The sequence below is a fragment of the Loxodonta africana genome, chromosome 8 (assembly GCF_030014295.1).
Source record: "Loxodonta africana isolate mLoxAfr1 chromosome 8, mLoxAfr1.hap2, whole genome shotgun sequence".
In the NCBI taxonomy this organism is placed as follows: Eukaryota; Metazoa; Chordata; class Mammalia; order Proboscidea; family Elephantidae; genus Loxodonta; species Loxodonta africana.
This window is the reverse complement of record NC_087349.1, coordinates 15,526,360-15,551,381: the sequence shown is the minus strand read 5'-3', so window position 1 is coordinate 15,551,381 and position 25,022 is coordinate 15,526,360. Positions and strand designations below refer to the sequence as shown.

The 25,022-nt window shown below is 42.4% G+C and overlaps 1 protein-coding gene across 4 annotated transcripts in view; it reads left to right on the top strand.

Moving 5' to 3' along the window:
- Positions 1-25,022, top strand: part of EXOC4 (exocyst complex component 4) — an 831,013-nt gene that overhangs the window by 769,636 nt on the left and 36,355 nt on the right. The gene's annotated exons all lie outside the window — the stretch shown is intronic.

The following is a 25,022-nucleotide window of genomic DNA, read 5'->3' as shown; positions in this document are numbered from 1 at the left end:
TATGTGACCGCTTGGGAGAGGCTCGACCACTACGACTCTGTGTTCTTTTGCCACTTCCTATCAAATGGGTTATGAAGGGAAATAGGCTGGTATAAACATAGCACCAGATGACCCTGTCCTCCTGATCCTGGTTCAGACAACACCTCCTGTCTAGACTATAAGCACCAAGAAGCCGAGACCGTCTATCTGGAAATTGTCTGTCTGTTCCCTCCGTGTCTCGCTGAGCACCTGGCCCAAAGTAAGTGCTCATTATGTGTATTGAGTGAATGAATAGGCATCAAATCAAGGCCTATTTTGGTGTCAGTGAAGGGCTTGGATAATGACAAAGCTGAGTTTATTTGTCATGCCTTGAAGCTATAAGCAGTTGACGTGGGTCAATTTTCTTACAAGCTTATAGGACACACAGCATCTCTCATGCAGTCTTCTCTTGATTCTGAGAGCAGGAAGCATTACAAAGAGGAATAATGGATCCTTATTGTTCATCTTCTCTCCCTTTCCCGTTTTCTGTTGCTCACACACGTACACACCTACATAGACACTTTATAGCCTTATTTTTTTTTTTACTCCTTCTTTTTGGCAGGGACAGGTTTTGCAAAATGGGCTTCATCAATTCTACCAAATTCGAAGCTATGAAAAATAAATATAACAGCAATACCAAAATAACCAGAAATAATACACTGCAGCGGTATGCCTCAGCATTTCTTAAGCGCTGTCTAATCAAACATGGACGGCATCTGTATTTCCAGTAAATCTCTGTAGGAATGCTATCTTCTAACACAGTAATTAATCACTAGTTGCCATGTGTCAGAAAACAGATTTAACAAGAAGTTGCAAGACTCTGGTAGCTTTTTACTTCTGTGGCCTTCCTGGCCAGTGGAAAACATAACATCCTTTCCGAAATAAAGGATCGAGGAATCTGGAGGGATGCCATTTGTGGTGATTTTTCTATTCACGGTATTTTTAAGTTGTCTGTCTCTTTGTGCGTACACCTATACTGCAACTGATCTCGAATAGGAAGATAAATCGTGGGTGAACAAAGGATCAAGACAACCGGTAACGTTCCCAGAACTACAGGGAGGCTCTGTCCTCTATGCTAATGATCACTTAAGCTCTGCCATGAGGTTGACCCTTCTGATCCCACTGTTGATTTTCAGACTCCAAAAGATACTTTGTCCTGGAAAATCACCACAGATTAACTCGAAAGTGAAGGCCTTTTATGAGTGTGCTTGCTAATTCCCTGCATCAGAAGATCATCTTAACCTGAGCTGTCACGTGGTTTTCTAAAAGCGAGTCATGGAAGCCATCTAGGAGCCAGGCGGGGCATAATGGAGGAGGTTGGGATGGGCATTGAAGTCCCCCAGGCTTATCTGGAAACCTTTAGAGTTTAAGCGAAGCTATTATTCATGAAGAATACCCCAGAGTTTTCTTCCTAGCTGTCCCCTATGCACACACACACCGTTTTCCCTGTGTATCTGCCTCTCCCTGTTACAGATGCCTCTCCTTCTCCTTTATCTCTTCTGTTGCCTCAACTTCCTGCTTCCCCCCTTCAGGGCTTCATCTGACCTCGCTTTGTTTTTGTTTTGTTTTGTTTTTCATTTTGGTTTTCTTTAGACTGCTATCTCCCCTTCTTCAAATGGACAAGGATAAGGAAATGAAAGCTAAGATTCCAGAAGTGCTAAGGGGAGAAATTCTGACAGATAGGAAAGTTTCCTCGCCCTTTTATTCACTCATTCAACAAATATTTATTCAGTGTGTGTTCTCTCCAGGTCCTGCCCTCATGAAACTTGCAGTATTGTGGGGCAAGAAGGACAAAGTAATAAAGTAAAATACAAAGTATGTCAGATGATGATATATGCTATGGAAAAAAATTATCTATGGGAAGGAGAACAGAGAGTACAGGTTACAGTGGAGGTAATCTGCAGTGTTTCATAGCGTTTCATGAAACTCCTTAATGAGATGATAACATTCGAGGGAGGGCCTGAAGGAAGAGTGGGAGCAAGCCATGTGGGTGTCCAGGGGAAGAGCATACCAAGAAAGAAATCTATGAACAAAGACCCAAGGGGAGGGCAATGCTTGGCATCTGAAGACCAGCAAGAAGGCCAGCCTGGCTGAAGTAGGGTGAGCAAGGAGGAGAGTAGTAGGAGATGAGGTTAAAATGAGGGGCTGAGATCTTGAGGACCGCTGTAATGACACTGGCTTTTACTCTGCATAAAGTAGGAAGCTGTTGGAGGGTTTTGAGCAGAAGCGTGCCATAATCTGACCTACATCATAAAAGAGTCACTCTGGCTGCTATGTTGAAAATAGACATTTGGGGAGGTGAAGTGGCAGGCAAGGGCAGACACAGAGAGATCTGTTAGAAAGTTGTTGTGATAATCTAGGTGAAAGATAGTGGCGACTCAAACCAAGATGGTAGCAGTGGAGGGGATGAGAATTAGTCAGATTAGGATATATTTTAAAGGTAGAACTGACAGGATTTACTGAAGAATTGAGGTGAGTTGTGAAATAAAGAGAGCAAGCAAAGACGATGACTCCATGGTTTCTTTTTATCTGAGCAATTCAAAGGATACAGTTTTCCTTTGCTGAAAATGAGCCAAACCTTGGGAAAGGCAGGTTGTTGGGGATGGAGAAGCAGTTGGGTCAGGGATATGACGAGTTTGGGTTTGGAAATGTCAAGTTTGAGGTGCCTGTTAGACGTTCAAGTAGACATAAAACATAAAGAGCCGGATTTACAAATCCAGGTTTCAGAAAAGGGGTCCAGGCTGGAGATAGAAGTTTGGGATTCATCAGCATATAAATAACATTTAAAACCATGAGCAATGAGAGTTGAGACCGCATGGTAGCACAAGTAGAGAAGAAGAGAAGCTGTCCAAGGATTGAACTTTGGGCTGCTCCACTGTTTCGATGTTGGAGTGCTGAGGAAGAACCAGCAAAGGAACCTGGAAGGAGCAGCCAATAAAGTAGAAGGACAACCAGGAGAGTGTCATGTCCTGGAGGTCACATGAAGAAAGCATGTGCAGAGAAAGTGCCTTCATCTGTGTCAAATGGTGCTGATCAGTTCAATTAGCTCAGTACAAAGAGTTGGCCACTTGTGGGCTGGACAAGATGTCTGACATGCTTTGATCTGCATGCCTTTATTTTTCCTACAGAGCTTACCTAAAGTAGCAACAAGCTTCAGATATATGTATATAGGAACAGACTTCTCACACCCCAATTCCGTGGTAAGGTCTGGTGTGTGCAGGGCAAATAATAATGCAGTTAGAGTGTTTCTAGTGTGTTGTGCAAAAGATTGCATTGTCGGCCTCTCTTTTCTCTTTGAACGGTCAGTAAGAAAGCCCAGCTCTTCCCAATATAGGTCTTCATCATGTGTTTCCCGTGACAAAGCTCAGTTGTAACCACTCTAAAAGGATGCTAATGGGGTGGTTTTATTTTCAAAGACAAGCAACCTCTGCTCCTAGGTGCCCCATCCCTCCCTACCCCTGCTCCTCTTCCAGCAACACTCAGTTAGCTTTGGAGCTGTTCCTCTTATGTATAGTCACTTAACTATTGAAGCCTTGTGGTCTCTATTGTACCCATATGTAGGAACCTCTGCTCCATAGAAGCCAACAGAAAGTTCCCACCACTAGAGAAGGAACCATCTTGAAACCTGAGGGCAAAAGTAGGAAAATTGTTGCCTAGAGTGCCTCCTCAGGACATGGGTCTATGGTGAAATATGGTTGCCTCACCAACAGAGTCCAGAAATGTTACCTTCCAAGCCAGGAGTTTACACCATATATATTTAAGTCAAAAAGAAGTTGCATCAAGAAAGTGAAAAGATAATCCACAGAATGGGAGAAAATGTTTACAAATCATGTATCTGTTAAGAGACTCGTATCCAGAATATATAAACGAACTCTTACAACTCAATAATAAGAGGACAAATAACCCAACTTAAAAATAGGCAAAGGCACCCCAGTAACATGAGCACATCTAATGCCCAGATCTTGGTTTCCAGGTAAGGAACTAGAGGTCCTTGGAACAATGGCTTATTCTAGGAGCAGGAAATATATAAGATGAGCCTGGAGCATCTTGTCGTACCAAAAAAAAAATAAGGAAGTACTAAAACACACACACACGCATACACTAAATAGGGGTGTTTCATGGGGGCACAGGAGCCAACGGAGAGAGCTCCCAATGACCAAATCGGAAACAGTTTGAGCAACAAAATAAAGTAGTATTGGATTATAACCCAAAGTATAAAATAAATATTCATGAGTCCACACTGATATAGATGATTGAATACATTAAGAAATGGAGAAGAGACAAATCTCCTGTGCAGAACAATTCCAAATAAATTATGTAGATATTATATCCTCCAGGAGGGAGAGCATTATCCTTAAGCATGGGCTGTACGCAGTGCCTTCCTTCCAAAGAGCACAGTATGGAAGAGGGGAAAAACAAGAGCAGCTTTACGGTGGAGAAATCTGACAAAAACTACCTCAACCAGGTAGTCAAGGTAAACACCAACAGACATAAATCACGTTGAGAGTTTGTACCATTGATATGGTGTGACGAAAATGGTACTTTACCTCTGTCATCTTCCTCCCAAAAACCCGTAACTCCAACCTAATCATGAGAAAAACATCAGACAAATTCCAGTGGAGGAGCAGCCTACAAAATACCTACAACTGTCAAGGACATGAGAAGCAAGGGAAGTGTGAGAAACTGTCACAACCAAGAAGAGCCTAAGGAGATGTGATAAACTAATGTAAGGTGGTATCCTCAAGGAGATCCTGAAAAAGGTCATTGGGTAAAAATTAAGGGATTCTAAATAAACTGTGGACTTTAGTTAATAATAATATGTCACTCTTAGTTCATTAGTTGTCACAAATGCACCATCCTAATGTAAGATGTTAATAATAGAGAAACGGGGTATACGGGGTATATGGGAACTCTCTGTACTATCTGCTCGATTTTTCTGTAAATTTAAAACTGTTCTAAAAGGATGTTACTTTTAAAAAAATAGGCAAAGGATTTGAATACAGTTGACCCTCTATTTCCATGGGTTCCATATCCGTGGATTCAACCAACCACAGATCAAAAATATTTGGAAAAAAAAGAAAGTTCCAAAAAGCTGAATTCACCATGTGTCGAGCACTCTGCAGAATCCACACAAACGAAGTGACATGTAGGCATCCCCTGCTGTAGCCTCCCGCCATGTAACAGACTCTCGGTCTCACCCCAGCACTCGTTGTTAGAGCATCGTTCACCTTGTGTCTTGTTCGTTGACTGCGTGTGTGCACCCACGTAGTGAAATAATGACTCCTAAAAAGGAATGACATGGTCGGAGCAATCCCTCAAAGGCTCAGTGTGAGGGGGTTGAAGAGAGCAAGGGGAAGGAGTTTTAGGCTAGTAAGGGATGGCTGGCTAGCTCTGTAAAGCACTACAGCCTCCAGAACTTCAAGGTCATGGGTGGATCTGCATCGCTGATGCCCAGGCAGCCTCAGTGTTCCCAGAAGCGCTCAAGAAACTCAGAGAAGAAACAGGCTCCCTTCCAGAAGAATCTTCAGTTGTGATGAAACAACTATTTCCATAGCATTTATATTGTATTAGTTACTATAAGTAATCTAGAGATGATTTAAAGTATACAGGAGAAGGTGGGTAGGTTATATGCAAATACTACACCATTTTATATAAAATACTTGAGCACCCATGGGTTTTGGTACCTGCGGAGAGTCCTGGAACCAATCACCTGTGGATACTGAGGGGCAACTGTAGACCGTTCTCCAAAGAAGTATACAGATAGTCAGTAATCACATGAAAAGATGCTCAAAATCACATCATTAGGGAAATGCAGATCAAAACCGCGGTGAGATAACACCTCATAGCCACTAGGATGGTTATAATCAAAAAAAAACAGTAAAGCCACCGTGAGATCCCACCTCATAGCCACTAGAATGGCTATAATCAAAAAAGACAATAACATGTTGGTGCGGATGAGAATTTGGAGCCCCCAAACATGGCTGGTGGGAATATAAAATGGTGCAACTACTTGGCAGTTTCTCAAAAAGTTAAAAATAGCATTACCAGGTTATTGTGTGCTGTCAATTCCAACTCACAGCAATCCTGTAAGACAGTAGAACTGCCCCATAGGGTTTCCTAGGCTATAATCTTTACAGGAGCATATCACTGGCTCTTTTCTTCCACATAGTGACTAATAGGTTCAAACCACCAACCTTTCAGTTAGCAGCCAAGCACTTAACCATTGCACCACCAGGGCTCCTTTAGAGTTACCATATAACCTGGCAATTCCCCTCCTATTTATGTACCCAAGAAAAATGAAAGCATACACCTACCCAGATGTCTATCAGCTTATGGATGAATAAAATGTAGGAAACCCATAGAGTGGGTATTACTCAGGCACAAAGAGAAATGAAGTACTAGTACATGGATGAACCTTGGAAATATTGAGTGTAAGAATAAGAAGTCAGACACAAAAGAACACACACTGTCTGACTGCATTCATATGAAATTTTCTGAATAGGCGAACTCAGACAAGTAGAATAGCGGTTACTTATGATATGGGGTTGGGGAGGACAAGAAGGGGAAGAATGGAAACTGACTGCTAATGCATATAGGATTTTTTTTTTAAGGGGGATAAAAATGTTCTGGAATTAGAGGTAATGGTTGCATAGTCCTGTGAATATACAAAAAAAAAAAATTAATTTCGCACTTTAAATGGGTGAATGTGAATTGTACACTCACATTTTTTCGTTGTTGTTGTTTGAAAGAAAGAGAGAGAGTACAAAGAGATTGAACTTTAAAGCTTCCAAAGTCCTAAGTTGTATTTCATAGGAACTAAATATCCCAACTTTTACACCCACGTTGATGGTGGAACATTGTAAAGGAAATCTCTAAGTCTTGTTGAGTTTCCCTAATCTGTCCTGGGAGGTAGGAGAACAAGGAAGAATTTTTGGAGAAAGAGCTGATGCCTAATGCTGGACTTCATACAGGGTGGGGAGAGAGCCATTTCAAACAGAAAGGGCTCTTCAGGGTGACTGGCAAGGAACATAGTGGTAATGAGATTGAAGGGAAGTTGGAGCTGGCTAATAGTAAATAAGCTGGGCACAAATGCCACCTGATCAGAGGCCTGCCCTCCTAAACTTCAAAAGCTGCCTCCCTCCCCTACCAGTACCCAATTCTCCTTACCCTGGTTTATTTTATCGTAGCACATAACAACACCTGATATATTTTATCTTTACTTGTTTATTTGTTCCTTATCTGTCTATCCCAAGTAGAATGTTAGCTCCATGAGGCAAGGACTTTTTTTGATCACTGTCATAGCCCCGTAGTCTAGAACAGTACCTGACGTGTAGTAGGCACTCAACAAACGTTCATGGAGTAATAAAGTTAAGATGCTAGAACTTCATGCTGTAGGTAACCGAAGGGTTATAAGCACAGGAGCAAAATGGTCAAATTTGTATTCTAAGTAGGTTATTTTAGCAGCTATGTAGGAATTGGATTTGAGGGAGATAAAACTGGAGTCCTTGCAGACCCATTGGAAGGTGTTTGCTAGAAGAGAGATGTGGAGGGCCTGAACTGGATCACGGCCGATGGGGATGGAGAAGAGGGGACAGATTTGACAAGTATTAAGGAGCTAAAATTGGCAGGTTTGGAGAGTGATTGAATAGGAAGGGTGAAGAAGACAACAGAGTCAAGGAAGAGAGGTGAATTAAACAGTAAGCAAGGTACACACGGACTTAATTGTGTTCACTTACTAATCTGTAGTGCACAGTTTCACATGGGTCGTACCACATGTTTGATGTGTTGAAAAACAGGTAAAATTGTGTACTGCAGATTAGTAAGTAAGCACAAGTAAGCCCATGCATACCTTGTTTATTGGGTAATCCTTCCCTTAGGACCATGCATGGGTGTCTACCTGAGTTATGATGCCATCACGTAAGATAAGCCTGCAGGAGTATTGAGTTACCTAGTACTACTTTAACAAAAAAAAAAAAGCCACAAGTGGGTGGCTTTGAAAAACAGAAATTTATTTTCTCATAGTTAAGGAAAGTAGAAGTCTGAATTCAGGCTGTCGGCTCTAGAAGAAGGTCCTTCTTTGTCTCTCTCAGCATCTAGTAGCTGCCACCACTCCTTGGCATTCATGTACTTGTAAACGGCCTCACATAGATGTCTGTCTTTCCCCTGTGTGTCTCTATTCTGCTTTTTTTATAACTCGGAAGTGATTAGGTTTGGGACCCACCCTACTCTGGTATGGCCTCATTAACATAACAGAAGAAAACCCCTATTTCCAAACAGGATCACATCCACAGGTATAGGGGCCAGGACTTGAATTCATGTTTCAAGATGGACAAAATTTAATCCACAGCAGGAGGGAGGAGAAGGTTTGTGGAGAGAAGATCATCAGTGGATGTGGTGAGTGTAAGTCTGTGGAACTCCCAAGACGAGATGTCCAGTACGCAACTGGATACATAAGCTGGAGCCTTGGGGAAGAGGCCTGGATAGGACAAACAGACTCGGGGAATCACTAGCACGCAGATATTTGAAGCCATTTGAGCAGATGAGAAGCACTGTAGATGGACAACAATCCTCTGGAGAATACTAGTATTAAAGGATATGAGGAGGAAGAGAAACCCCTGAAGAAGATAGGGAAGGAGTGGCTCCATAGTGGTGGGAGAACTGGAAGAGGACAGTGCACAAAAGCCAAAGAGTGTACATGGCCACATTGCTGACAGCTCTGAAACGGTCCTGTCCCATGAATTTATATTGCATCTTTCTTCCCAGAAAACTAAAGCATTTTCTTATCTTAACTTCTCCAACTCATCTTTGAGGTAAACCGCACAGTTGTCTTCCTCAAGAAGACAGAGTGACAGAGTCAGTGTAGAAACTAAACATACCAGTGCAGACCCCTGCTTTATCCTTGACCTTGTACCTTCTCTCAGGCCAGGAGTGACCCCTGGCATGGCTGAGAATGTGGAATTCCTCCCAAGGGAGCTGTTTCGGTAGACTTATTTCCCACAAACCTATCACACTGGGAACATTACTTTGGTTTTCTACAGGAAAGGTTATTATGGGTTTTCCTATTTGGAGTGGCCAGGATGCATTGTGATAGAGAGGGATTAGCAGTGGCATGCTGCCACCTACTGGAAGCACCCTGAAACATCCAGAGAGATGAATACCTGTAGGCTCTGAGACCCTTCTTTCTGCATCAAGAGTGGTACTGCACCTGAAGTAGACTTCAGGGGTAACTGAGCTGAAAATATTACCACCTCTCCATGAAATAAAATATCTTTTGATTACCTTGTTAGACGTACAGTTTTGTTTCTGAGAAAGAAACAAAATATTTTGCACATCCTTTTCTGTTTCTTGTTTTCCCAGCTTTATTCTGCCATTGATTGTATCTGCTATTCCAATTCCAGGTAAACCATTCTGTCCCATCCTCTTAACTATAACACGCCAGTTTTGAGATATCTGAAGTAAGATTATTTACCATGTGGATTTGTGGTTAATTTTGTAGGCAGGAGTCGTCTGATGTCAAAACTTCTTTTAATGATGCTGCCCCTGAAAATTGTGTTGGGAACACCATCTCTTGCATTTAATGGCTATGCGGAACTAGCCCAGACCTTCCTAGGAGCCAGGGGAAACGGGCAAACACGATGGGCTGCCTAGCGTTTGTTCTCTGATAGGTGGAAATGTACCAGTCAGTAAAATTTCTTAGCAACACAAAAAATTTTATGGCCTGATCTCTGAGAGAATTTTCTTAAAGATCTGTATATACATATATTTAAATCACATCACATCTCTCTAGTTAATTATGCCTTCATTTGCCTTTGCTATCTCATTTCTAAGGAGCCCTGGTAAAGCAACAGATAAGTGGTCAGCTGCTAACCAAAAGGTTAGTGGTTCAAACCCACCCAGCAGCTCTGTGGGAGAAAAACCTGGCCATCTCCTTCTGTAAAGATTACAGCCAAGAAAACCCTGTGGGGCAGCTGTACTCTGTCACATGGGGTCGCTATGAGTCAGAATCAACACCACCACCACTTCTGACCATACCATTTTCTACTGATCTCCTTTTTCCATTTAAACAATTAATTGATCTCTAATTGTCTTATCTGGGTGGACTCCCAGAAGGCAGGTCAGCTTGCCTTGCTGGTCCACATATACCCCAGAGAGTAGCCCAGGACAGCAAGGCTCTCAAAAATATGTGAATAGTTGATGCTTGATTTCTCATGAACACGTAAGTGTATCTCATGTGTGGCATTTTGTTTAAGACTTCTTTTGATTATGTGCAGTTAACATCACCATACTTTGTACATATATAATATCAACATGTAGTTTAGGGGTCCTCGAGACTGTTGGTAGGCAGTGGCAGTCTTCCCTTTTAGCACATAATATGCTAGAGTTGGCATGATTCCAAGATTACCATGGATGGCGGGTATTATTGTTTCTGGTAAAGATCCCAAAGAACAGAAATCAGAACTGACTTGTCCAAAATCGCTCATCACATTGAGCTGTTTATATACCCTGCACCACCTCTGTAGTCATCAGAGTTAGGAAATTGAATTAACTCACCCACTGAGGCCATTTTTCTGCCAGGGAAGGATTGCGTCATACTGAAAAGACATTAAGCTTGTTCTTTGACTAAATCCGAGAATGATCAATTACTGGCTCTATTAGAATTCTTACTGAAAAACTTGAAGCCGGAAGCTGACCTTTCTTATTTTGTAAATAAAGATGTAGCATTTAAATGTTTGTGCTTAAAAGGAGGAGACGGGCACAGTTGCCATAGTTTTAACGGCAGAGCTGCAACCCCTAAGACAAGAGCAAGACCAGACTTCCTGCCCAGCTGCTCTGTCACCCGTTTTCTCACTCCATCCTGTACAAAGAGCCCTTTTCCCACATTCCCACCACCCATATTGCTTAACACCCTTTGTCAGTCTAGACAGAACAAGACGAAATTCTGCAGGGAGCCCGAATGCCACAGGGAACTCTATGGTCAACCAGAGTCTCTTTTGCTCTCTAAAACCTTCACTGATGGGTCTGTCCATATCGATTTCTTTCTTCATAATGCTTTTTTCTTCTGGTTTTCTGTACTCTGAAATTCGTGCCTGATTCCATGGCATATTCTTTGTTTTCCCATACTTTAGTATTTTACTGCTCTGCTTTCTATTAGCATACTCTCTCTTTCCACTCAGCTAGGAGGTTCCTGTGGCTCCCGACTCTGGCTGTGTCGTGGTTGTTTTTAGTTTCTGGGTGTTTGGTTTTTGTGTTTGTTTTCCTTTACTTCTCTGTAATAGACACATGGTCCACCATCCATAGTCTTTACAACTGTGATTTGGGTTTCATTGTATGTTTGGCGTATATGAATTTCCACGTATGTTTCAGAGAACATCTTCAGCCAAATGCAGATAGGTTGCCAAGAAGGTGTTCATGTACCCAGCCCTGCAGACCTTTGACTTCAAACTGTTACTCTGGAACAAGGACAGTTTCCAGAAGCCAAGTCATGTTAGTGTCAATTTTTAGATGCCTAAACTGGTTATTTCCTTTCAGTGATGGTGATGATATTCTAGCATTAAAAATAAGAGTAATTATCTTTACTATCATATAATTGAACTTACTATATAACATAAATTGTGGTAAATGCTTTATCTACATTGGCTAACCAAATTCTTCCTGAAACTCTATATGAAACTATGTTACCACATTCTAGAGATGCAGAAAAAAACTCCATTTCCATAATACATAATATATGCATCTACACAATATACATAATACATCGCTTCTAGTTACATAATAGTACGAGTCAGGACTCAGACTTAGGTCTGTCCAGCTTCAAAGTCCAGGTGTACTCTTAACTCAGGGCTGTTGTTTTGGTAAATATTGGGTCTTTGTTTTGTTTTGTTTAATTAAAATATGGTTTCATTTTTCAATCAAGCACTTGGCTCTTGAACATTTTCTTTTCCTTTATTTTTTCTGGTTGTGTGTCTTTTCCCCTTGATTTCCATTGAGCTCTGACCTCTGGCAGTTTTAATTAGCGTTAATTAGAGTTTCTCTGTAGAAGCTCTGTAGGCTTCTCCTCCAGGGCTGTGTTCTGGGCTGGTTTTGCTTACCCTGAGGTGCCCCGTGCTGCTCGTCGGTCGTCTGCTGGCCAGCCCAGTGACCATCCTGGGGCAGTAGCACTTAACACCCAGGACCGTTCTCTTGGAACCACAGCACAAATTAGAGCAAATACACGATTCCCATCACTGAAGAACTCTGTCATTAATCCCAGATAAGTACATCTGCACTTTGAAGAAAATAAGCAGCTTAACCACGTGGTCCTCAAAGGCTGTCGTTGGTGTTGGTGCCGTCAAGTCGATGCTGACTCGTAGCAGCCCCGTGTGACAGAGTGGAACTTCCCGATAGGGTCTTCTGTGCTGTGACCTTTACAGCAGCAGATCACCAGGTCTTTCTTCCGCAGAGCCACTGGGCGAGTTCAAACCACCAACCCTGGGTTAGCAGCAGAGCGTTTACCTGTGGCCCCTTCAGTTGCACTTCTTTCTTGTCCTTTTTATGCCCTCTAAGGAAACTCTGTGGCGCCGTTCTACTCTGTCCTGTAGGGTCGCTATGAGTCGGAACCGACTCGACGGCACTGGGTCTTACTGGAAGGCTAGAAGAAGGAGCCCTGGTAGACAGGGGTTAAGCACTTGGCTGTTAAACAAAAAGTTAGCCAGTCGAACCCACGAGCAGGGGAAAGATGGCAGCCTACTTCCGTAAAGATTACAAGCAGTCTCCAGGTTACGAGTGAGATCTGTTCCTGTGTCTTTAAGTTGAATTTGTAGGTTAAATCGTAATAGGTGCATACGGTTCTTAAAAATTTTTAGCCCAAAATACTTTAGTGAAACCTTTTCAGTGATTTAAAAGCTGCATGTGCAGGAAGTGAAGGGAATTGTGATGAAGAATTTGTTGCAAGTAGGGGTTGGTTCAGCCCTTTCAAAGTGAGGGCAAATTTACATAACATTAAAGGACAAGTACTAGTTGTCCTTAAGTCAGACAATAACTCAGGGACTGCCCGTTTGGCCTTGGAAACCCATGGGGGCAGCTGTACTCTGTCCTATAGGGTCACTATAAGTCAGATTTGACTCAATGGCATACAACAACAAAAACAAGGTTTGTTCTTGTTAGATGCCATCGAGTCAGTTCAGACTCATACTGACTGTGTACAACAAAACAAAACACTAGCTGGTCCTGTGTCATCCTCACAGTCATGTTCGAGATCGTTGCAGCCACTGTGTCAGTCCATCTCCTTAAGGGTCTTCTTCTTTTTCACTGCCCCTCTACTTTGCTAAGTATGATGTCCTTCTTCAGGGACTGGTCCCTCCTGATAACATGTCCAAACCAGGAGAAACAAAGTCTCACCATCCTCACTTCTGAGGAGCATTCTGGTACTACTTCTTCCAAGACAGATTTGTTTGTTCTTCTGGCAGTCCACGGTATATTCAATATTCTTTGCCAACAGCATAATTCAAAGGCATCAATTCTTCTTCAGTCTTCCTTATTCATTGTTCAGGTTTTACATGCATATGAGGCAATTGAAAATACCATTGCTTAGGTCAGGTGCGCCTAAGTCCTCAAAGTCACATCTTTGTTTTTTAACACTTTAAAGAGGTCTTTTGCAGTAGATTTGCCCAATGCAATACGTCGTTTGATTTCTTGACTTCTGCTTCCATGGGTGTTGATTATGGATCCCAGTAAAATGAAATCCTTGACAACTTCAGTCTTTTCTTCATTTATCACGATGTTGCTCACTGGTCCAGTTGTGAGGATTTTTGTTTGCGTTGAGGCATAATCCATACTGAAGGCTGCGTGGTCTTTGATCTTCATCAGTAAGTGTTTCAAGTCCTATTCACTTTCAGCAAATAAGGTTCTGTCATCTGCATAACACAGGTTGTTAACGAGTCTTCCTCCAACCTTGATGCTGCATTCTTCTTCATGTAGTTCAGCTTCTCAGATTATTTGCTAAGCATACAGATTGAATAAGTATGGTGAAAAGATACAGCCCTGATGCACACCTTTTCTGATTTTAAGCCATGCAGTATATACCCTTATTCTGTTCAAATGATTGCCTCTCGCTCTATGTACAGGTTCTCCATGAACACAATTAAGCATTCTGGAATTCCCATTCTTCACAATATTATCCATAATTTGTTATGATCCACACAGTCGAATGCCTTTGCATAATCCATAAAACACGAGTAAACATCTTTCTGGTATTCTGTGCTTTCAGCCAAGATCCATCTGACATCAGCATTGATATGCCTCATTCTATGTCATCTGGAAGTTCCCTGTCAATGTACTGCTGCAACCATTTTTGAATTATCTTCAACAAAAGTTTACTTGCGTGTGTTATTAATGATAAACTCATTGCCATCAAGTTGATATTGTTCAATAATTTTCATATTCTGTTGGATCACCTTTCTCTGAAATGGGCACAAATATGGATCTCTTCCAGTCGGTTGGCAAGATAGCTGTCTTCCAGATTTCTTGGCATAGACAAGTCAGCGCTTCCAGCATTGCATCCGTTTGTTGAAACATCTCAGTTGGTATTCTGTCAGTTCCTGGAATCTTACTTTTCACCAATGCCTTCAGTGCAGCTCAGACTTATTCCTCCAGTCCCATCAGTTCTTGATCATATGCTACCTCCTGAAATAGTTGAACATCAACCAGTTCTTTTGGGTACAGTGACTGTATGTATTCCTTCCATCTGCTTTTGATGCATCATGCATCATTCAATATTTTGCCCATAGAATTCTTCAATATTGCTACTTGAGGCTTTTCTTCTTCATTTCTTTCATCTTGAGAAATGCTGACCATGTTCTCCCCTTTTGATTTTCTATCTCCAGCTCTTTGCACATTTCAGTGTTATACTTCGTCTTCTTGAGCCATCCTTTGAAATCTTCTGTTTAGCTCTTTTACTTTATCATTTCTTCCTTTCGCTTTAGCTACTCAACATTCAGAAGCAAGTTTCAGAGTTTCTTCTGACATCCATTTTGGTCTTTTCTTTCTTCCCTGTCTTTTCAGTGACCTTTTACTTTCTTCATGTATGATGCCCTTGATGTCATCCCACAACTGCTCTGGTCTTCAGTCATTATTTTTCAATACATCAAATATATCCTTGAAGCGGCCCCTAAATTCAGGCGGGATATACTCAAGTTCATACTTTGGCTTTTGTGGACTTGTTTTAATTTTCTTCAGCTTTAGCTTGAGCCTGCATACGAGCAATTGATGGTCTGTTCCACAGTCACCCCCTGGCCATGTTCTGGCTGATGATATTGAGCTTTTCCATCATGTCTTTCCACAGATGTAGTCGATTTGGTTCCTGTGTATTCCATCCAGTTCACATGTATAATCACTGTTTATGTTGTTGAAAAAGGTATTTGCAACGAAGAGGTCGTTGGTCTTGCAAAAATCTGTCTTGCAATATATGGTGGTGTTTCTATCCCTAAGGGCATATTTTCTAACTACTGATCCTTCTTTGTTTCCAGCTTTAGCATTCTGTCACCAGTAATTATCAATGCATCTTGATTGCATGTTTGATCAATTTCAGACTGCAGAAGTTGGTAAAAATCTTCAGTTTCCTCATCTTTGGCATTAGTGGTTGGTGTGTAAATTTGAATAATAGTCTTATTAACTGGTCTTCCTAGTAGGCTTAAGCATATTATCCTTTCACTGACAGCCTGATACGTCAGGATAGATCTTGAAATCTTCTTTCTAACTATGAATGTGACATTGTTCCTCTTCAATTTGTCATCCCTGGCATAGTAGACCATATGATTGTACAATTCAAAATGGCCAGTACCAGTCTGTTTCCGCTCACCACTGCCTAGGATAGTGATCTTTAGGTGCTCCATTTCATCTTTGACCACTTCCAATTTTCTCAGATTCATACTTTGTACATTCCACATTCCAATTATTGCTGGACGTTTGCAGCTATTTCTTCTCATTTTGAGTCATGCCACATAAGCAAATGAAGGTTCCAAAAGCTTTACTCTTTCTACGTCATTAAGGTCAACTCTACTTTGAGGAAGGAATCCTGGTGGCGCAGTAGTTAAGCACTTGGCTGCTACCCAAAAGGTTGACGCTTCAAACCCACCAGCTGTTCTGTAGGAGAAATTGTGACATTTGGCTTCCCTGAAACTTACAGCCTTGGAAACCCAATGGGACGATTCTACTCTGTCTTGTAGGATCGCTATGAGTTGGAGTCGACTCGATGACAACAGGTTTTTTTTTATTTTGGTTCTACTTTGAGAAGGCAGCTCTTCCCCAGTCATATTTTGATGACTTCCAACCTGAGGGTCTCATTTTCCAGCACTATATCAGAGAATGTTCCGCTACTATTTATAAGGTTGTCACTGGCCAGTATTTTAGAAGTAGATAGCGAGGTCCTTCTTCCTAGTCTGCCTTAGTCTGGAAGCTCTGCTGAAACCTGTCCACCATAGGTTTTTTGTTTTGTTTTTTTTTGATAACTTTTATTAAGCTTCAAGTGAACGTTTACAAATCCAATCAGTCTGTCACATATAAGTTTACATACATCTCACTCCCTACTCCCACTTGCTCTCCCCCTCTTGAGTCAGCCCTTTCAGTCTCTCCTTTCTTGACAATTTTGCCGGCTTCCCTCTCTCTCTATCCTCCCATCCCCCCTCCAGACAAGAGTTGCCAACACAATCTCAAGTGTCCACCTGATATAATTAGCTCATTCTTCATCAGCGTCTCTCTCCCACCCGCTGACCAGTCCGTTTCATGTCTGATGAGTTGTCTTCGGGGATGGTTCCTGTCCTGTGCCAACAGAAGGTCTGGGGAGCATGGCCGCCGGGATTCCTCCAGTCTCAGTCAGACTATTAAGTTTGGTCTTTTTATGAGAATTTGGGGTCTGTATCCCACTGATCTCCTGCTCCCTCAGGGGTCCTCTGCTGTGCTCCCTGTCAGGGCAGTCATCGATTGTGGCTGGGCACCAACTAGTTCTCCATAGGTTTTTGAAATACTGGTGGCATAGCTTTCAGTATGACAGCAACATGCAAGCCACTATAGTACGACAAACTGATAGACAAACGATGGACAGAAAGGCCAGAGGGTGTAAAAATCTCCCTGAGAACTTGTTTTAATGGGAACTCTTTGACCCCAGCCCTAGAAATTCTGATTTAGAATGTCGAGGCTGTGGCCTGGGTGTCTGCAATTTGACTAGTACCCTGGAGATCTTGATGCTGGTAGTTTTTGGACACTCTTGGAGACGTACTGGCCTAACCTCATTTTCTTTGAGACTTAACACAATATCCAGGTTCTCCTTCAGTCCACCTCATTCTTTTTTCTCTTAAGTGCAAGCAGTGAAATTAAAAATCACCTAAAAGCCCTTTTCTGGAATAGACTGATTCATCATTAAAACTACCCCTCCAGGCTGTCTCTATTACCATTTCCAGTTTGCATACGTAGAAGCTGAGGCAGAGTCAGATGGTCTTTGAAGTTTGGGGTAGACTAGGTAGCATTCAGGCATCTAGAAGGCAACCTGTAAACAAGCTTAACCCTTAACTGTTGCATAACCTTGGATAGCTCTCTTGGCTGCAGTGTCCTGATCTATAAAATGAGGGAGCTGGACTAGAAGATCTACCCTACGGTGTCATGCAGATCCGACCTCCCAGAGCTCCACGTTGAGCGAGAGATGGATTCTGAGGCCTGGAGCTCTGCCTTGAGCCCTAGCTCTCAAAAGAGAGGATTGCAGGATGTGTTTTTTAAAAACTGTCCCCAGTCCAAATCCACAAAAATAACTGCAAAGATTTCTGAGATAAACAATGCATAAACCCAAAGCCAAACCATTTTCAGTCAGTCTGTTCTGACTCATGGCAACCCCACGTATCTCAGAGTAAAACTGTACTCCAGGATTTTCAGTGGCTGTGATCTTTCAGTAGATGGCCAGGCCTTTCTTCTGAGGTGCCTCTAGGTGGATTCAAACTGCCAGCCTTTCAGGTAGGAGCTGAGTGCTTAATCGTTTGACCACCTAGAAACTGCACGTAGCAGGCACTTCAACACTTGTTGCCTGGACAGACAAATGCCTGTGTGTGTGAATGAACGCATGAGTGAATGAACAAGGAAGGAAGTAACGTAGGCCTGTTCCTTTGCATAGTCAAAATAGGGGTGGTAGCGTTTGCTCACCGCACACTGGAGAGTAAGACAGAGAGACATGCAGGCTACTGCTTGTGCGTGACCTATAAAGATCTTATAAGGCTCTGAACAGTAATTCACAAAACAAACATGTAGGTGCTCAAAAACATAAATGTCACGTCTGCTGTGGCTCTTCATCTGCCTTGCCTCACTGTAGCTTTCCAGTTGATGGAAAGGTTTTATTCAGATCAGCCTTTTCCCTTTTTCCTGGAGGCACTCTTAATCTTTCTGTTCTAACCTTCAAAGATACAGGCTTCGCTGGCTGCTATAATGATTTCCATTGCCTGCCATCTACATGTTTAAATTCCTCCAAAGAATCGTGCCCTTTCTATTTTTCTCAGCTGGAGACAGAGTCAAATGAGAAAAAAATAAGTGGGGGTAGTGGAGGCCAGGCCTTGACTGACTTCTCTCTCTCTTGGATCAATGGCCTCCACATTTCAGCAGGCTTTAGCACCAGGCCTCTTTCTCCTCTAGGCAATGGCTTCACAAAGACGCTGATTAAACATTTTGGGGTATGGGGAAAGAGGGAGGGAGAGGTTGGGAATTTCAGTGGCTAGAGCATTTTATCGACAGCGTTAAAGGCTCCATGATATATTCCACCAGAAATTAATTACAGCCTAGTCTCGTTTCTCCCTTAGGTGACAGTGTGCTGTGGATGTGGCTGTTGGGAGAGTAATCATAGGTTTCAAATGTTTGTGAAAAACATAAAGTAATTACTTGCTGGGGTAAATCAGTCACTTGAAGTGTCGGCTTCTCTCTGCTCCATCTTTGTGGCAGTCTGTCTGTTTCTTTTGTTAACCTTAATTATAGAGCAGAGGAGAATTTGTATTTTCCTATTTCCAGAAATTTTGCTTCCCCCCCCGCCCCCCGCCATTTCTGGGTTTGCCAATTCTCCAGGGACATAAGTATTGAAATGATAATGACACATAACTAACATTTAAACAAGGGAAGTGTGTGTCTGCCAGGGAGCTGATTGCCTGAGTTAAGTTTTGTAGCTATTGACTATCAGCTATTTGCCAGCTCCTCTAATGAGCCTTAAATATATACCGTTCCCCCTGCAGAGGGAAGGCTGTCCTTTCAGGCATTTGGAGGCTCCTCTCACCAAAGGCATATGTTGAAATTATGGGCGATCAAGCTAAAGAACCTGTAATAGCTCTTTGCCCCTTTTTGTAAATTAAAAAACAAAACCAACCCACCCCCCCCCCCAAAAAAAAACTCCCACAATTTTCCAGTAAAACCTGCAGCTCCTTTCCTGGGCTCCCTTCCTTCCATTCGGACCTTTGTAGATCTACTTGGATAATACTTTCCTCTAAGTTAGTTCAAAGGAGTCAGGTGGCACAACGGTTAAGCACTCAGCTGCAAACCACATGTTGGTGGTTCGAACCCAGTAGCGGCTCTGTGGGAGAAAAGACCTGGAGATCTGCTCCTCTAAAGGTAGCAGCCTAGAAAACCTTATGAGGCAGCTCTACTCTGTCACATGGGGTCACTATCAGTCGGGATTGACTTGATGGCACACAACAACAACAACATGTTAGCTCACCTGTAGGAAAGAGAGATATCCTTTTGGGAATCACTTTAGAGGGGACCCACACCCAGGCAGGCACAATGAGCATATATTGGCCAACACAGCATATTATCGCACATAGGTGTCCTGTTGTTTGCACTAAGACTGGCTCACCCCTAGAAATATAAACTATACGTGCTCACATATCATTTTAATTCAAATAATTAGTAGTTAAGTTCTTCTATTCTGTCTAATCCATCTTGTCCATTCTTGATCGGTAAACTGTTATAAATCCTGGCTTCGAAGGTTTGCTTAATCTCCTAGATCAAGCTGTCCCTCTTGCAGAACCATAGGTTTGCTTTTCCCTGTTCAGTGTTAACCTCTTTCTTTGAACTGTTGTTTACATTCAGAACCAAATATAAGAATAGTGAGAACTGGTTATCGATAATTCTTCCACATGGAAAATCATACCAAGTGGAACTTCTGTGCTTGTTCACTGTAATGATAGTTGGGGTTCATGAAATTTGCCCCGAGCTCTGGAAGATTCTCTCCATCATCTAAGAATATTACTACATTTAGTATGGCAGTAGCTTTACAGGTACTTTACCGTCTTCTGTCTTTGAAAATTGGTGACTCAATTTGATGTCTCAGCATAAACCAGAATATCTGATTAACCATAACCCCTCATTTTCCATTTTGAACCACATAAAAGTTTTTATAGCTCTACAATTCTGTCATAACACTTCATTTTTTTCTGTATATAGGTAAGCCTAACTACCAACAATAGCTTATTTAAAATAGTTACTTTGCATCATTATGTTATTATTGCTAATATTATTAATAACTGCTGTGTGTCCAGGACATACTTTGTGCAAGACCCTCCACTTCTGTGATTAACACACATTATTTTATGCAATCCATATGATAAGCTAGTATGGTTAGGTATTGTCATTTTCATTTTACAACTGGGGAAATTGAGTCTTTGAAAGATTAGGTAACCCTCGATCCCCCCCAAAAAACAATTACATAACCCAAGGTCTTCACAACTAGTAAATGACAGGAGCATGATTACCTGCATTTTAGCCGCCACGCTATAGTGCTTATGACAGTGTAATGCATTAAACCAAAAAAACCTCCGTGTTTTTGTTGACTTTATTAAACAGTGATGACATGGTGTTCCTAGTTGAAAGGGCTCAGAGGAAGGGCAACAGTTTTTTTACCTCCCCTGAGGGAAAATGAAAGGAGAATTTGTTTTGTATGACTATAGGGATAAACAAACCAAAAAACCCATTGCTGTGGTGTCGATTCCAACCCATATCGACCTACAGGACAGAGTAAAACTGCCCCATAGGGTTTCCAAGGAATGGCTGGTGGATTCCAACTGCCCACCTTTTGGTTAGCAGCCGAGCTGTTAACCACTGCACCACCAGGGCTCCACAAAGGAGAGCCGAAAAGAATATGAGAAAGGATTTTAAGCACTGCACCTAGAGTGTGCCTTCCAGCAGAGGCAGGAAGGGGAGTGGGACCTCAGAGAACCATCATGGCAGCCACGTTACAGGGCACGCAGGCCAGGGAGGAAGGCTGGACCACACAGCACAGGGAGAGTGGCTATGGCCAAGAGCACACCTCTCTTCCAAAAGTATAAATGTTGCCAGTTGCCATCGAGCCAACTCCAACTTATGATAACCTTATGTATAACTGGATAACAGAGCGGAACATTGCCTGATCCTGCACTGTTGCGTCAGTCCATCTCATTGAGGATTTTCCTCGTATGCACTGACTTCTGCTTTACCAGTCATGATGTCCTTCTTTAGCAATTGGTCTTTACTGATGACATATCCAGAAAGCTCCCAAAAGCATGACAGTAGAAGCTTCCAGGCCTTTTTAAAGGCTTGATCCCAGAAGTGGCACAGTATCACTTCTGCACATTCTATGAGGTACAGTGAGTCATGGGACAGCCCAGATTCAGTGTGGGAGGGGGCTACCCAAAACATGAATGATAATAGGCGTGGCTCATTAAGGGCCATCTTTTTGTAATGTAGCTACCGCCTAGCTCAGTGCCAGTACAGTGCTATACTACTTACGACATCCAGTGTGTTCATCAGGACTCTTTCAGTTGCAAGGAGCAGAAATCTAATTCAGACTAGCTTAAGTCAAAAAGGAAATGTATTGAATCATGGAACTGGGACGCTCAAGGATCATTGGTTTTAGACTTGGTTTTATCCAAGGATTCAGACCATGTCAACAGTTCTCAGTCTTTTTCTCCCTCTGACTCTTAGTCCAGTTTGCATTTTCTTGGCATTGTTATTGCATAGTGTATCTCCCCATGGTGGCAAGCCAGTAACCCCAACTTATGTCATACTCATAGCTGGAGATCTTAGGGAAAGAGAGACCCTCTTTCTCCCAAAATCCACACAGCACATCTCATGAAGGGCCTCTGGTGGGCCCTGTCCATTTTCAAGACAGTTGTGCTGTGGCCAAGGGTAATGGAGCATTCTGATTGTTGTGAAGGGTTGATCAGTCCTACCTGGATCTCAAAGAATGTATTCCAGAGAAAAGGAAGGATTATGTTACCAAAAGAAAAGGGATGGAGGCTGGGTAAACAAAAATATGGCAATACCTACTACACCCAATAGCAGTGTGCTGAAGGAATTATAAAGCAACTAATGAGTGGTAAAAAAAAAAAAAAATGAGTGGTATAGACAGTAAAGTACTGAGCTCATTATGAGTCAAAGACAGACATTTTAAAACAATTGTTTTGTGAAAAGTAGAGGTGCTATTGGGACATTATTCAGAGTAGGTGGAAGGAATTAGAAAAAATGTTGTAGAAGCAGCAGTTTTGAGCTGTGCTTTGAAATAGGTGCAGTTTGGAAGGAAGGAGACCATTATAGGTAGGGGAAAGATATTGTCTCATGAATCAAATGCTATAAAAGCAGAGGAGGTTACAAAATGTACCTGCTGCGGCTCTCCGTAAACTGGGCCTTTGAGAAGAAGGAGCTGCGTTCTGTAGTAGGTTCTACTACATAGTTTCAAATTTAGTTGGTTCCAAGGAAGCATTTTTTAACCCTGGATGTGACAAGTAGATGTTTTAAGTGTTTAAGCGACTCATACAAAAATAAAACTTCCAAGGGATTGCTATCAAAGGAGAAGAAAAGCCTTTTTGAATATACATCCTTTTGTTGTCTTCTGTCACTATGATTAACAATAAATGCCAAGATTACCAAAAATAATAGTAACCTGTATGGATATTTCTCCTGTGAGCTGAAGGCATCTATGAATGTGAGTTCACTTAGCGGCACTCTTATGAGCTAGGGAGTCAAGGAAAGCAAGCTGATCAGTAGCTCTCTACTCTTTCTGTCTGTCCCTCGTTTCTCTCTCTTTCCCTCCCTCCCTCCCTCCTTTTCTCAGTCTTTCCCCCTTTCCTCCCTGCCTCCTGAAAGACAATGAACAGGGATTAAGAACCTGAGGAGAAAAGCAGCAAATATGCAAGGAGCTACACCGACTTCACTGTTTTCCTGGATTGGTGGGAGGAGAAAGCAGCTGGGGCAGTGATAAGTTCAGAATTCAGTAAGAACAGGCCTTGGTTGGCGTTCAGATTACTTAGGTCATATTTTCCCAAACCTAGAAAGTCTTCATTCCATAGGACCTTTGAGGTCATGTCATTTAGCCCCTTCTGTTAATGGGCAGGCAACTGGCTCAGAGAGAGCGAGGGAGCACCTGGCCAGGGAATGACCCTGACAGCACTAGAACCTGGACGTCTAACTTCTGCCACAGATCCCTCGTGGAGATCTCCATGCCTCCTACAGACAATGCTCTCAAACTCAAATTCCTTCACATTCCCTTTGGAAACAGTATGCCATAGGGCAGGGACAGGCATCCTGGGGAGAACAGGGTTATGAGAACCCTCTGGGGAGGGGATACTGTTTGAGCTCTCCCCCGGCTCAGTTTCTGATATAACCCTAAGGATGTCATGTTAACCCCACTCTCTTTAATGTTTGCCTTTTCCTCTGAGAGTAGAATACTATCGCTGCTGGGCGCTTGCTTATTGACAGACATAGCTCTGTGAGAAATTCTGACGTTCTGTTCACCATCTGCAATAATCATGTCTCTGCTACTAAGTAAATGCAGAGCAGTTATTAGCTGTATTAGCTTTTGGTAGTGATAGTTCCATGTTCCATGTTAGCTATCAGTTCTGCTCTGCCCGCATCACTTTAGATTTTTTTTCCTAAAGAAATTAAAGTAGAAACTATAACACAATTAATTGCTATCTAAATTCCACTGAATTGTAAGTCAGAACAAAATATAAGAACTATGATTATGTGAGCTTGAAATTTTATAGAGGAAGACTTCTCCTGTCAGCACTCGTGGAAGCAGCAGTCAGAAATCAAATGACGACTGCCTTGGGCAAATCTGTTGCAAAAGATCTCTTTAAAGTATTGAAAAGCAAAGATGTCACCTTGGTACTAAGGTGTGCCTGACCCAAGCCATGGTGTTTTCAACCACTTCATATACGTGCGAAAGCTGGACAATGAATAAGGAAAACCGAAGACACCTTTGAATTATGGTATTGGCAAAGTATATTGAAAATATCATTGACTGCCAAAAGACCAAACAAATCTGTCTTGGAAGAAGTACAGCCAGAATGCTCCTTAGAAGCAAGGATGGCAAGACTATGTCACACGTACTTTGGACATGTTATCAGGAGGGATCCGTCCCTAGAGGACACCATGCTTGGTAAAGTGATGGATCAGTGAAAAAGAGGAAGATGGATCAACGAGATGGACTGACATAGTGGCTGCAACAATGGGCACAAATGGAACAACGCCTGTGAGGGTGGCCCAGGACCAGGCAGCATTTTGTTCTGTTGTGCTATGAGCCAACTGACCCGATGGCACCTAACAACAAGGATTGGACAGGCAGATCTTTAGCAAAAGATCACCGAGTGTTTCCAGCACTGTGGTGTGAGGGCAGCCGGGCTCTTGTGTTGCTGCTGTAGGCATGGGCAGCTCCCAAAGATTGGAAGATGAACATCGCCACAGACTTTGCAAAGTGCTAACCGTGGTACTACCTTTTGGTCTCCAGTGAAGATTTCTCCACAGAGTACACAGGTTCTTTTCTTGTACCCCAGAGCTCATGACAACAGTGTAGAGAGGTACCATGAACATGCCAGGTGAAGAAGGAGGACCTGGGATCCCTGACCCATTTGGAGGGGAACTGAGGTAGTGTTGGGGTCACTGATGCATAACCTTCAAATTCTTGCTTTCTCTCTAGAAGGAATCTGGTCAAACCTATGCTCTGCTGTCTGCCCCAGAAGGAACATTCTCAGCTA